The sequence below is a fragment of the Oculina patagonica genome, chromosome 12 (assembly GCF_052425735.1).
Source record: "Oculina patagonica isolate OP01 chromosome 12, crgOcupat, whole genome shotgun sequence".
NCBI lineage: Eukaryota > Metazoa > Cnidaria > Anthozoa > Scleractinia > Oculinidae > Oculina > Oculina patagonica.
The window spans coordinates 6,719,592-6,735,530 of NC_135769.1; the positions used below are offsets into that span (position 1 = coordinate 6,719,592).

At 38.2% G+C, this 15,939-nt stretch overlaps 1 protein-coding gene across 1 annotated transcript in view; it reads right to left on the reverse strand.

Moving 5' to 3' along the window:
- Positions 1–15,939, reverse strand: part of LOC144631901 (uncharacterized) — an 86,071-nt gene that overhangs the window by 19,672 nt on the left and 50,460 nt on the right. The window lies entirely within an intron of this gene.

The window sequence follows — 15,939 nt, forward strand, 5'->3', positions numbered from 1 at the left end:
ATAATTTAAAGTTTCGTACATTACCGGTATCGTGACAATAATTAATTTACGAAGCTTTTTGGGGATTTATTAAAAAATGTTTGAAAATGGCAATATGTGGACTTTTCTGTGCCATTTTTTCAAAGAACTTTGGTACAGATGTAAAACATTTTAAAAATAAAAACACTCTTATACCTGGGAAAACGGGAATGTTCAGGAAAGCGTGACTCCCGCGTGATAAGTTATCGTGACGTTGTGTTTTAGGTCAAAGTTTAAATGAGTGACAGATGTCAAACGAAAGGTGTCAAGGATTCGCAAGGCAGTAGTTGTTGTGCACTGTTGTATGTTGTACAATTAAACATTGTGTTTATTGAGATGCCTTTCCATCAACGCAACAGGGAATATGTTTATTTACACTCAGCAGCTATTGTTTGCTCGTACTAACACATCAATATGAACGAAATTCCCCGAAATAGGAAGGAAAGCTGCCTATAAAGACGTTTGAATGCGGTGAAGGTGCGTCGAGATTTGACCTTCCGTTATCAATTGAAGCTTGAGGCTGCAGATGCACTATCGAAGGTTGCGTTTAAAGAGATTAAAGGGAAATCAAAACTTGCAATGTCAAGCACTGTAGCGAAATAAACGTTTCATTTTGTTGAACTGACTAAAGTTATATTTTAGACCATTATTTTAAAATAAAAACGTTTATATTATTTTTGCATATATCCTGCGAAACCAAGAAACCAGAAACCCAGTGGAAATATTTCGACACTAGTTTGCCACTGATCCACACACTGGTCCCTGATTAAAATTCCGATTTTACACAGATGAAATGGAAGAAATAGAAATAGCTGATCGGTTATCAGCCAAACTTAAGGAACATGTCCTTGTCGATGCAATCTTTTTAAGGGTGTTCTTTTTCGTTTAAGATTTTTCAGTTTTTCTGCCAACTAGTAGCTGGCGTGGCTAACTGCTTGGCCGGCGTTCAAAGGGGAAAGAGAGGGGAAGTTCTAGCGGTAGTCTCATGCAACGTATATGGTAACACCTCCATCCGAGGTCTTTGAATGAGTGAGTTCAAATTTTCGGCCTTGTTAAGCGTCACACATTTTTCGGTAAATTTAAAATCCAGAGATAGCTGGTAACTCGGCTTATACACGCACGACCCACGACCCACGACCCACGACCCACGACCCACGACCCACGACCCACGACCCACGACCCACGACCCACGACCCACGACCCACGACCCACGACCCACGACCCACGACCCACGACCCACGACCCACGACCCGACCGACCCACGACCGCCGACCCCGACCCACGACCCACGACCCACGACCCACGACCCACGACCCACGACCCACGACCCACGACCCACGACCCACGACCCACGACCCACGACCCACGACCCACGCCAATTAGACAATCTCATATAAGCCCACCCTAAACCTCCTACACAGTCGTATTAGCTAGTCCGGAGCTAAATTATCTGGGAGGCGCGATGGCCTAATAGTTAATAGTTGGCCCAAAATATCTTCTGTTATCAAGAAACACTTAAATATTCTCCAGTCCTCCGCCAACTGCAAAGAAGCTTTTCCTCATCCACCAGTTATCGCCTACAGACGTAACGCAAGTCTGCGTGATCTCCTTGTACATTCCGAGCTTACACATAAGAAGTTCTCCAAACAACAAGACGCTGGAGTTCATAAATGCAACCACCCACGATGTCTCACTTGTTCATTTCTTCAAGAAGGACAAACTAACTACACTTTCTTCAACACCAACGAGACACGCAAAATAACTGACAGCATATCTTGCCGTTCTAAAAACCTTATCTATCTAATCGATTGCAAAAAATGCCACCATCAATACATTGGGGAGACCAAACGTCAACTTAACGAACGCTTCGGACAACACCGCAGATCCATTCTCAACCACCATGAACTTGATGACCCTACACCAGTATCTATTCATTTCAACCAACCCGGCCATTCCATAAACGACGTTCACCTCATCCCGCTTGAACTTATACGCAGCAAACGAGACTCAGTCAGGAAGGCTCGTGAAGCCCATTTAATTAACAAAGCAAAAACTTTACATCCTCTGGGAATTAACAGACGTGACGAAACACGTCATTGACACTTGTTAGAACCAATCATTGTTTAGTATTTTATTTTAAATTTTTCTATTTGTAACGATCCTTTTATTTTTCTCATCATTTTTTTTCTCCGCCCAGCCCCTGAGGAAGGTTTGTTTTGCAAACCGAAATATAGGGCAAAGTTTTTTCTATATATTCTAGTTTTTTTCTTTTTATCCACTTTGTTTATTTTTGACCGCTTTAGCCGTCAGGATCAGTTTGCCGTCTATATTTTCCGTTTTAACTAAGTTACTGATCCAGGTTTTCAATAGATCCGGCACCACTCATCGGTTTGCCGCTGTGATATTGCAGTATCTTATTATATTTGCCTAATAGTTAGCACGCTCGACTCCGAGTCGAACGGCCCGCGTTCGAGGCCTGGCCGGGGCGCTGCGTTGTGTTCTTCAGTGGGCAACACATTTTACTCTCACAGTGCCTCTCTCCACCCAAGTGTATAAATCGGTACCGGCGAATTTACTGCTGGGGGTAACCCTGCGATGAACTAGCATCCCATCCAGGGGGAAGAAGCAATAAAGAAACCGGGATAAGCTCTGACTGTATAGGACACTTAGGCTCGGACACAGATTTTACCTCCCCCCCCCCCCCCCCCCTTTTACTTACCACATTCTATAGTATTGCATGCTTCGGACTCCTCGCTAGGTCCAAGATGTGTACAGTCTCTTCCTCTATGCCTGGGTTCAGGTTTAGTACATGTTCTATTGCGCCAACGCACTCCTCCATCACACGAAGCGGAACATTCCGACCAGCTACTCCACTTGGAATAGCCACCATCAATGCCTATGAGAAAATATACGAAGCTTTACGAACCTTGAAAAGCAAAAAAAAAAAACTACAAGCCCAGGAACTGTAGAACTGTAACAAAGCAAGGGATCCATTGTCAAAAGGTAAAAAAAAAAAAGAGAAAAATGATTCGCAAAAGATACGCAAGGGTATGTTTGCCTTGGTAGCATATTGTGTAACAAATCTGTTTATTTTAGTAGATGGCCATAAAACTTTTGTCATCTCCCTTTCATGCCACTTTAAAAAAATTAAATTTGTACTATTTATAAATTGGACTTTAACCATCCTCCCTGCCACTGAATAGATTAGTGTTTGGCAGTCCTGAATTCAACTCCTCCACGCTTCCCAAATAGCCAACCGGTAACCCTTCTAACAATTGAGATTTGACAATGTTACGTTTGTTTTAATTTGTTTTGTTCACGACCCCTCAAGATTCTTTGCTTAAAAACACAACCACATATAAATAAGATAGCTTTGCCTTTTTTTATTATAAATTTTAATACCTGTGGCATTGGTTAACTTAAAAAGCTATAAAAGATTTCTTCGTTTTAATGAAAAGTTAAGCGTGAGTTGAGAATGCATTTGAAAAGGATCGAGTTCGGAAAACAAGTAAGAATTAGAAATTGTCACTCACTGCAAGTAACCTCGCGAAGTCGTCTTAGCTGCTTGGACAGTTCTTTGAAGTCTGTTACGGTAATGACACCGTGATCATCTCCAGCAATTTTCACGAGTTGCCATCTGAAGTGTAACATTTTAGTTCCAATGCCGACAGCAATCCTGTGAACATTTTTCTCCTATAACAGTAAAAAGAATGATTTAAAGTGGCTAGGTTACGGTATTTCAGGTAATTCTTTTTATTTCGTTAATTAAGAGCTGTAAACTTCAAATTGGCAGAGCACAAATCATTTATTGGTAAAATCACGGCAACAACACAAACAAGGATGATTTTCGAGCATTGTAAATGACACTTTCATACAAATTGAGATAAACTTGAAAAAAGTCGGGCTGGCGTTTTTTTAGTTTACACGGACGCAAACCGTTTTAATATTCTCGAATTTTGCCCATCCATGCACCTTTTTGGCCTTTTTTGTGTTTTTTGTTATTCTACAGTTTTAAAAGCCGTTATTGTGATATTTCAGTTAATTCTATGACCAGTTGGTCAGTGCCGAAATTGCCTAAAATTGCGTGACATAGTCCCTTTAATTCGAGCCAAAGTGAACCCCTCTTCAGGAACTCACCCCCAGTTCTGCAGCATGAAGCGTCTCTGAGTATTGCTTCTTCCCCCGGATAGGATACTGGATGTTATATGGGAAGTCAGGCTCGGGAGGAGGTGCGCACTTCCTTATTTGGCCTACACGGAGATGTCTCGCTGAACAAGTATGTTTTTCATGGTCTTTCCTCTTAGCAAAGTAATCGAATACCTTTCTGAGCTTTTAAAAATCTTGAACGGACTATCTTTTTAATACTTTTTTCGCAGGAAATGTTGAACAGGGTATGCCTGCACTTAATGTCCGAATTGAGGCGTATTGTTAAAAACATTGTAAGCAGGGTAGCAAAATGAAGGGATAAAGTCGTAATTAAACGGGGCAGGGTACGAAGGCACCACCTCACTTAAGCTTTCCTAAGGTCTCCCCCCCCCCCCCCTCCTCTTTCCCCTTCCCCTCTGAGAAGTCAAGCAAGTGTAGGTAATAGCATTTTTTCTAGGAGTATTTCGGATAAATACCGCGAGTAATATTTCAAAATTCACTCAAATATCACGAGCCACGAAGCAGCGAGGCGAGCGATATTTGGAACATTGACTCTGAGCTCGCCAAGCTTTCGATTGAGCCGCAGGCCGTGAAAATTGTTGAGCTAGTGTTACCATAATTTCTTTGGTCATTATTAATAATTTATGCAGCGTTTACCACAAAAGCAGAAAATTTTCCAGTGGATGACTTATTGCCTGTACCTCTGAGTTGTGTTTAGAAGAAATAGTCGTTTTCATTCTGACTCTTCGCCTTCTTCGCTATGAGCTAAAGAGCATTTTGCGCTAAACTTCGCCAATTGGGTTGTTTGCTGCTGCTGTTTGACTTGAGCGCAAAATATCAGGTCTGTATCCTTTGCTATTCACTTTAAGCAGTGACTTAGGTCTCAGTACGTTCTTTGTTGTTTGACTTTTTGCAATGTCCTTTAGTTCTTGTGGTTTTTTCCCATCGCATTGCAGAAATCTTTCCGCCATTTTGTTTTGGTCATTTAGGTTGCCATGGAAACTGTAATTTTTACATGTAAGTATTTCAAATCGCTGAAATACTGCTGGTCTTAGCCAATCACATTTCAGAATTTTCTTAGCCTGAAGTATAAATGCGCTAAGAAATTTCAGTCGGAAACTTACCTCAATTGGTTTTAAAACCGTTTCGAATGGTTCTGAATCATCATGTGTTTTACCATCAGTTAAAACTATCAAGGCATCTGGTGCATGTGGGCGGTCTCCATTTGCTTCGTTAAATACTTCATTACCGGCCATCGCCAGGGCCCTGTCAGTACGCGTTGGACTACTCAGCTTGTCATTCATCATGTTCTTGAACAATTCCGACAATTTTTGTTGGTTTTGATAGTCGACACTGCTAAAGTTTATTCGAACTGATGGTTCTTTAGCAAAGGTGATGATTGCAAAACGTGTTTTGTTCTCGCCGATTACGAAAAAGTGTGTAAAATTGTCAACAAATTCTATCATCAGTTTATAGTTTTCCACTTTAACACTTTCGGTCTGGTCAATAACAAGGCAAATATCCAGGGGAGGATCTTCACAATTCAGCATTTCTGCAACAACAAAACAAGATAGATTACATTAGTTTAATTTCTGTGAATGAATGGCTATTGGGGCGCAGTCGAAGAAGTAGTCTAACTGGTTTGTTGTTTGATTGGTCGGTCGCGAGGGCGGTAGGTGGCTAGTATGCCAGTTGGTGGGTTGTTTGGTTGGTTTGTTTGGTCTGTTGGTTGGCTAGTTAGTTGGTTGGTCTGTTGGTTCGCTGATTGGTTGGTTGACTGGTTGGCTGGTTTGCTGGTTTGTTGGTTAGTTGGATGGTTGGTTAGATGGTTGGTTGGACTGTTGGTTGGCTGGTTGGTTGGTTGACTGGTTGGCTGGCTGACTGGTTGGCTGGTTGGCTGGTTGACTGGTTGGCTGGTTGGCTGGTTTGTTGGTTAGTTGGATGGTTGGTTAGATGGTTGGTTGGACAGTCCAACCAACCATGTTGGTTGGCTGATTGGTTGGTTGACTGGTTGGCTGGTGTGTTGGTTAGTTGGATGGTTGGTTGGTTGGTTGACTGGTTGTTGTTTGGTTGGTTGTTTGGTTAGTTGGTTGGTTGGTCTGTTGATTGGCTGGTTGGTTAGTTAGTTGGTTAATTTGATTGATTGGTTGGTTAGTTATTTATGTTGATTCGTTGCTTGCTTGCTTACAATTGAGTTTTTGTTAATTATTGATTGGTTAAATCGGACTGGCCCCTTACAACATTAAACTGCGTGTACAGTGAAATATAACAAAACGTTTTGAGCAGGCAATGAGAACATCCCAAAGAAACACTTACTACAAGTACGGTTGTGAATATCATTTGTCTTGGCCTCTAGTCCGTCAAAGCTTCCAGCTTGGAATACTCCTTCGGTTCCTCCTGCAATTACTTTACGTTCTTTTTCTGTAATTTCGTTTCCCATGTTAACAACCACACGGTAGATTCCTTTACCCTGAGTGAAATACAAAATGCATTTACGGTGGAAATGAAGAAGGTATCTTTTTAGCCTGCTGTTAAAGAAATATGTTTCTCAGTAATTTATCATTTACTTTTAACAGGAGTTCTAAGGGATATTGATCTAGAACTCACCAAGTAGATTTATTGCTATGGCCTATACGAGATAGTCGATCATTTTGTCACTTTAGCTTTTACACAACAATAGCTGTCCTACCACCGCGGGAGAGGATGGCCGCCGATTACTGCAATGCGGATTTTATTTAATTTTCTGTTTTGAAATAAATTAAATATCCACTGTGGTTTACTTGCCTCCAACTCTTCAATTACATCGGCTTGGTAATCATCGGCTGGTTTGTGCGTGAAAAGAAAAATGACATTAACTGTCCCAGCGCGTTGTCTCTACCATCCTTGAAAACCTTTCTGGAAACCACTTTTAGTGCATTGTAAGTATGCATGTCTTTACCCAAATCATCGTTGTTGTTGTGCATTGCCTTGATGACTTTTCTTAGCTTGGTAGGATTGCTTAAGTCACTGATATTATAGCGAACCTTTGCTTCATTGGCAAATTGTACAATCGCGATATGAGAGCTCCCGTTTAACAGACTGAATTGTTTGATGAGGTCTTCGACAGATCGTATCATGGTTGCATAGTTGTCTTCTCCAACGTTGGCTTTGGTTGGCACAACCATGGCTATGTCCATTATGACATTATGGCAATCAAACTCAGCTGCGAGAAAAAAAAGAGGAAAAAATGTCAGACGGCACAGTATAGTTGTTTCAATAGCCGCGATCGGGGTATTCCAAATCCTGCTTGCTGAAGAATGGGTAGCACTATCTACTGGTTAAATCACAAATCACCGAGTGGATGAATCAGAGCACACAAAACTAACTACGTTATGCACTGGATAATGACCATTTGTGGTGGATAACGTTCCCAACCCTGTAAACAACCGAGCTCAGGTCCTGAAAAATTGTTCGCCAACCACAAGTCAATGCTCGATTTCTGTCTCAACTCCTCTGCTTGTGCGAAAGGTCCAAAAGTAAGGCCATATTATGCATGACTGTAGCTAAAAAAAACTCCGATCTAATATTTGTTGAAACTTTTTAACCAGAATATAACATCAAAATGTGATACTGTTTTAAACACCCTATGTTAGTTTTGGAGATTTTATTCCACTTTAGCAAAAAGAGAAGCAAATGGTTTGCACCCAATCAGGTGCTCATGAATTTCAGCAATATTTTAAATAAATACAGTATGGCACTTAATTTCGCGGATTTGCCATTTTTAGCGGAGCTCCCAGAGCAGAGCCCCATTTCCATAGAAAATTAACAGACCCATGCTTTTGGTTTTTCATGGTCATCATGGCTAGCGGCATGGTTCGCGGGCGCGTGCGCCTAGCGACGTCGCCCCAACATGGCGGCCATACTCCAGAAATGGGTTTAAAGTTTAAGGTCAGCTACATCTTTGATATTGGACATTCATGTCATGGGTAATTGACAGCTGTCAAAACAAGGTATCCGCTGACCAGTATAACATGACCATATCGCGGGTTCACATGTAGAGCTCATCGAGGTCGAATATTTTATTGAAGTTTACCGCTGACCTAGTATTGGTTTACATTCGATCGCGGGCTCAGGTGCTATATTTTTTCCTGTTATCGGTCAGTAAATTAGGATTTACGAAAAGGGCGAAGTAAATAATCGGGGAGCTCCGCTTTTAGGCTTGGCTAAATCTATTTAATAAACTGAATATGCAAGCTGTGGTTGGTAAGAGATGATAAGTTATCTTAAAGATAGAATGGGCCTCGAGAATGAGCTTCTTGGGAAACTATTGGCATTTATTTTATTGGTTTTTCGAACCTGCATAATCTCTAACAGGTTACATGTTTGTTTGTTTTTTATGTTTTTTATGTTTTTTATTGTTTTTGTTATTTATCTATTGTACACATACCTCCAGCAACCAAACCTAAAAGAAAAAAGAAATAAGATATTTAGTATTAGTAGAAACTCAGCTGTGTTCTATTGGAAATCCGCGAATCTGATTGGTTCTCCCACTGATTTCTATTCGCCGATAGAAAACAGTCGCGCGCAAGAGTAGCTCTTTAAGCGGTAAATTTTCTTGATTTTTGTCTTTAAAGTGCACAATATTGTAGGTTTTGGACTGCAATCCCTTAGAGTTTCTACTAAAACAATTAGACTACTCGCCCTCGTTTTCTATAGCGATAGTCAACTCGGCTGCGCCTCGTTGACTATTTGCTCATAGAAAACTCGGGCTCGTAGTCTAATTGTTAATTAGAATATCGAAAAATACCAATACCTGTAGATTCAAAATGAAATAAGAATGAGTTAAATGAAATAAAAAAATTGATTTAAATCGTTTGAGAAAGACACGTTTAATAATACTATTTTAACTACTACCTGGCGATCTTAATTTTCTAAATATCGTTCTTTAAGTAGACACAAACGTGGGGGATAAAGATTCTAGAAAAAAATGTCCCATGACAAAAAGATTTACAGTCATAAAACGCATGTAAATTTAACATTTGAAAAAAATAAAAACACTTTTAAATTTTCAAGACATTTTCCTTAAGATAATTATTTACTTCCCTATGTATAATAAACAATTAACTTCAGAAGGTTTACAATCCCCCAATTTCATCTCGGGAAGGGCATGCACATGAGAAACCAACACATTTTCTCGAATTATCTTTCATTGGCCCCTTTTCTATTCCATTACAACGCAAAATTAGAACGATCGCTAAGAGGTATTGTAAGGACTTAGATATGAGAATTGTTTTCACATCTTTTAAGCTAAGAAACAATTTTGTTGTGAAGGATTCGGTCCCTACTGCATTGTGTTCTCGTGTGGTATATAAGCTTACTTGTGCAGGTTGTCACGTCTGTTATGTCTGTGAACCACGCGACATTTTGCCGATCGGGTTCGCGAGCATTTATATATACCGACCGTAATTCTCACATCCTTCAGCATTTAAAGGGTTTAGGATCTTGTAAGAATAAGTTTTCTGAGCCTTCGTTTTCTATTCTGGGCTCGGCTTCCACTTATTAACTTCCAAACTAAAAATCAAAGAAGCCCTTAATATTGAATGGGAGCGACCTTCAACAAACAGCTATACATGAGATTTTATTTCTCTTCCTCTAAATTACATTGTTATTTTTCTCGCGTCATCACTACTTCTTGATTTATGTAATAATGTCACTTCCCCAAGTATTATGTAACTTATTTGTTAGTAATTAGCTACATTATTCAAGTGTTGTACCTCACCTCGTGTATATTTATATTTTCAACAATTAATTGTAAACATCTTCAAACAGATTATGGATACGGAGTATCCGAAAAAAATGTCTTTAAAAATTTCAAAAGTGTGTTTTTTAAACGTTTAATTTCGCTTATACTTTTAAGAAATTACATGTTAAATAAGTTTCATTGTCAAATTGGCAATTTTTTGACTAATGTGTTGTACCTTTGCGAAAATTAATACAGTAAATACAACTGTAAAATGAATATAAGGGACGATGTAAGAATTTAATTCTCTAAGACCATTTCTCTGACTGGAGTTTTCAATTCGCTAAAATTTTGGCACGGATCACAGTTTTTTTTTATGGTAGCAAGTCAACTTAAGCGTTTTCTGAAAAGAAATAAATCGATTTTCATAAGCTAAGTCGTGCTTTGGCTCTGCAATTATACGGTACGTTCAGTAGTGGAGACAAGGAGGTGCCACTTTAATACCACCTCAAATAAATAGTTTCTGTAAAATCCTATGTGCCCATGCGTAGATTTTTTCGTCGTCCTTGTACCTCATTCCGAGGGGGGGGTTGCATGTACAGCCATGTTGATCACTAATGAGTTCTATGAACGAATGGAAATATTTTCACATTCTGCGTTCAGTAGTCACGCATGGACGCATTGTCCTACCGCGATGAGATATCTCGTGATGACGTACATGACGTCTCTTACATGAACGATATACAATTTTTTAAACGGCGGACGACTGACGAGGATCGTAGAGCGAAAGATATATCGGAATCCTGCAAGTTTTAGTTTTTATTAATAAGTGAATTTTCCAAGAACAACTATTTTACAGTTTAGTGCGTCGAACGTGTACAGAAGACGTGATGTCTAGTAATTCTCAAAATAAATAATTTAAACAGGAAAATTTTATTCACTCCGGCTTTCATGTTAAGCTCTTCTGTGACCCTGCCGAGCGTCAACGGAAAACTGAAAAAAATGCCTTCTTCGACAATGGGACTGTTATAACATAAATTTATTAGACAGCCGCAGCCAATGCAGGTACGTAGCATAGCGAAAATTAAACGCTGTTTCGATTATGACACTTGTTAACTCTATCTGATAACGGAAGATTTTAGAAGACATTTCAGAATAAATATTAACGCTATAAAAACATGTTGGTGACATGTCGGCGACGACATGTCACCATTATCAAATGCAAATTTTACACTTATTAACATCACTAAACATATCTGAACCAGTATTGTGATCGGTAGAAGACATTTAAAAATGTTTTTAAGCCGATATCTTTTTATCTGGTCTTATTTTCGCTGACATCTCTGATCACCTTCATCACAGAGAGTGAAAAGTCGTTGGTGCTCGCGCTGCCAACCCGTGCGTTTTTAATTTTGAATTAACAGCACATAGACTCGAGGGAACGCTAGCTTTGCGTTCGTTGATAGCGTCGCTTCTCAAAGTGGAGTGCCATGATTCCAAGAAAAGCCTCTTGCTCTAACTTTCATAAAACACGCTCGAGGATCTTGGCGTCCTTTGGTCGGATGTCATGTTCACTAACTCTGATGAAGGTGAACAGATGTCACCGAAATTTTAGACAAGAAAAAACAGAACGGCTTAAAAACCTTTAATTTTTAAATAATTATTAACATCTCGAAAATTGTTTCTTTCGTTCTGCAATTTGATTGGTTTTCCCAATCTTGAGTGGCCTAGGATACAGAAGTCACACCGAAAGAATTCGAAGCTGCCACCCTTTTTCAAAATGTCTGCACAGCATACTTCAAAATTTCAGAAAAGCACACTTCGAAAAACGAGTTTCGGCCTTAATTCATCTTAATACGGTCATTCACATTTTCCGAATCAAAAACTGAACGTAAAAAGGGGCTTGAACCGTGGCTACCTTTTTTGCGAGTGCGAATTAGCATTTCTAATTTGCCTTGGTATTTTAATAGCTGTTTTGAAGCAAGTCGCTTTCGCAGAAAGCTTACGTTCGTGTTTTGTGAGTTTCACCAACCTAAATAGTAAATAAACGGAAATTTATCGATAATGAAAAGTGATAACTCATTTAGTGTTAGCATTGTCTGCACACTCTTTGTTAGGACGCCTTTTGCGTATTAACCTTAAATTGCTAATCAAATATATGAAAAGTTGCGGTGTGAATTATTACAAATGATAATTCTACACTGAAGCAAACACTGCGGATTATTCCTTCCAGGCCAGTTTGTTCTCCCTTACTTTCTCAGGAAAACTAAAAAATAAAAATAAGAAGTATATTTCCACAGCCATACGGTAAGACCGTACCCAGAAAACTGTGAATATAGACTGTCTTAGATGATTATGTAACAGTAAGCTGCAGAATATCGCTTTTTTGCGGACCAAAGAGAAGTCGCATGTACCCAAGAGAAGCCTCATGCCATATGCGATTTGATTCGGCTCACTATCTTTAGATTACTTTAACTGGAACAACTTAACTGTTTAAATTTGAAAAAAATTCCATACTGTGCGGATAAGATCGTGTCTATCGACCAAAAAGTCCACAGTTATCGACTAAAAGCGTAGAATGAAATGGACATTTTAAACATTAAGAGACTCGTTAATGCCTTTTTTTCCTCTCTGACACTTGTTGTTTTCCGCTAGTAGAAAAGGAAACTTAGAAAAAACGCCTCGCAACATTACAAGGTCAACGATTTTTAGAGACAGTGGATGTAAACGCCACATAAAGCAGAGTTACAAAAACAAAATTTGACAAGGATCATATGAGTCCAATCTGGTTTCTTTACGCTATCGATATCTAATTCTCGAATTCCAATTTCGGTGACTGTTTTCAATCCACGTTTATTTCGGCATCGATTACCGTTTTTGACAGGTAGCTTTGTTTCCTTTGGATTCAACTCTGAATATTTTTTCCCGCGAGCCTTTATTTTTGTATCGACATCCACCTTCAGACGCTGCATCTTGGTTTAGCTTTGTTTTTATAGTATATAGTGCAAAAAATGGAATATAAAGTGGGAATAAAATGACTTACCAACTCCAATAAATAATTTCAACAGGAGTATTATATTTACTGCGCCTTCCATGGTTAGCTTTTCTACGACACTGTCGCACGCCCAACGGAAAACTGCAAAGTGCCTTCTTTTACAATGTGTCTACAAATTAGACAATCGTTAAGCCAATCATTTAACGGCGTATAAGAGAAACATGACTTGCCGTTTTGGGCTTATTTGACGAGAACAATGGGAAGTCATCTTATGTTGCTCGAGGGGAATGCTTTTTGTGGTTCTGCAATTTGATTGGTTTTTCTGTTCTGAGTGGCCTAGGTTACAGAGTTGGCACAGAAAGAAGCTACCACCCTTTTTACAAAACAATCACGAATTTGAAAATTTGTATTCAATAATTTCAAAGCACGTTTTATGCCAGAAAATGACACAAGACCAAATTCGAGATTCAATACCGACATAAAAGTTTACCAAAAAAATTGAAATGGCTTTAACAATGCGAATTTACATTTCTAAAATTTGCCTTTGTTAATAGCTAGTCTGAAAAAAAGGCATACCGCTGCTTCTGGTAAATTCTGCATGTTTTATGAATTGTTTGCGATATTTTGTAATGTTTAATAGATAAGCAGCCGTGTTTTATGTAATGTTTAATAAATGAGCAGCAGTGTTTTATCAAGTTTAAACCACGAGGCGCAGCCGAGTGTTTTAGACGAACTACGAATTTATAGAACGGCTAAAAAATCTTCTGATGTAGCTTGGGGTTTTTTTGGCCTAGAAAATTGGACGTAAAGGTTAGCCGTGTCTTTATGAGATATAAATACACTCATTAAACATTAATTTCTTTATGAATTATTAATGAGTTTTTTTAATTTAATGTAACTTTAATTTTAAAAATGAACAGGCTCCCCGATGGGCTTTTGAACAGACATTTACAGTGTAAGAGATATATTGTTGAACGAAGTAAGCACCAATATCTACACTAAAAAGTGTTAATTGGTTTTTTGCCAGTTTCACCTTCCCAACATTGTACATAATTCGGCAATTTCGTTACTTTCGTGCTTGTAAAATATTAGCAGTAACATATTAAAACAATATTTCGGCAATTAATATTAGTAATAAACAAATAAATCTTTACGAATTATCTTTTCCTAGCTAATTTTTCAAAACCGCTTTTCTTTTTAAACCAGAATTTAGCGTCTCCCAGCTAAAGACCGGATGTGACTCTTCTTAATTTTGCATAATTACTTTTTTTATACCTGAAAGTGTTCAAGTCAAATGCTTAAAATGAAACTTTTGTTATATAATTCTTCAGGAAAAAACCTGTTTTTACAATTTGAAATCCTAACTGTCGATTTAAGAGATAAATATCGTTCGTTTAGTAGACAAAAATGTGGAAATATATATGTACAAGACATAACTTGAAGAACGATTGAAAATCCAGAAATATGAATAAAAATATTTTTTCTGAATTAGCATAACGTTTCAACAATGGGTTCTACAAGTGCTAAAGTTAACAGAAAACATGTAGATCTAGTAACTGGATGATTATAAAACCACAAAGTTATTTCTATATCATTTTATCATTTGATGGTATGTAATCCAGCGATCATGCAGGATCACAATTTTATGAAAGCAAAATAAGTAGACACGTAAAAATTCCCTACAGGAATATAATTAAAATAAATATTTCATACGGAAAATTAAAATTTCATTATCACTACAGCTAAGTCAACTTTCAACTTTTATTGCTTCCATTACTTTTATACAATAATCTATTATAATAAATAATATCTGTTACAAGCTTAAAAATCAACAACACTGGTTATTTGTTGATTTTCCTCCTCTTTCAGGAGTGATTGTACAATAATATATTATTGAGGAAATAATTTACGTTTTTATATGAATAAAATGTAGAAAAAATGAAAATAAATATGAAAAAACATTACCAAATTTGCGTGTGAATAGGGTTTCTCCTATCAGACATCTGACGCCCTGAATAAATTGGCTGATTAGCTGCACGTAACGTTCCACAGTTATCCATTAACAAACCGAACACAAACCGTTAAGACAAGCAGAGATTAAGCTTTACGTTCTTACGGCAAACGCAAAACATTACAATGTTGCTGATTCTGTTTAATTATTCTTTAATTAAACCATCAATAAATAGAAAAAATTTACTTATTCATACTAAACTCAAAACTACTCAGTTGCTTTGACGTATAAGCGGCAAACGGCAAACGGCAAATGTTGTCCATTTTTGTCAATCGCGGGAAAAACAAACGGCAAGCTTATTCACTTTCTCCTACAAACGGCAGTCGGCAGGTGGCAGGCAACAGGCGGCGAAAGTGGCATTGTTGTCCTTCACTTGGGAAATAAAATCGTTTTGTATGTTTATACTAGTTGTACCTATCGGTAAGTGCCAACGAGCGAAATACTCATGTTTGTTCATAAGAACAGATATTGAATGGTTTTTGATAGAACTACATTGTATTTTAGGTAATATGCAATAAAAGGGCTATTTCTCTGGTGTTCATAAATGACACAGGCTTGATAGCATGCGTAGCAGGTGCCGTAGTTTCCAGCGCGCGTATTCTCGCGATCGCGCGCTCTTTTAAACACACTAAAAAACGTACACAGATGTCTGCTACGCTAACTTGAATGGTCAAGGATTATTTGGAGACAAAATTTTTATTCAAGTTAACATTACATTTGCTGTTAGAAGCAAACAACTTTTGACTTTCTTGTGTGTATGACATGCAGTAATTTTAGTGAGCGTCGCTTTGAATTGGCTGAATTGATGTTATTCCTACGCGGAGCGAAATGCGTGCCAAATAAAATATAAACGGTATTTGATTTGGAATAAATCATTGGTCAAAAATTACTATTAACACAATCAACACTAAAAGGAAGCATTTACCCGACTTCAGCATTCTCATAAGTCAAGAAAACTCTATTTGAAGTCAACAGTCCGCTTTTGATTTTCATGTCTCTCTTCGATCGTAAATCAAAGGACTCCAAAGTCGAAAGATTATTTCATCGCTT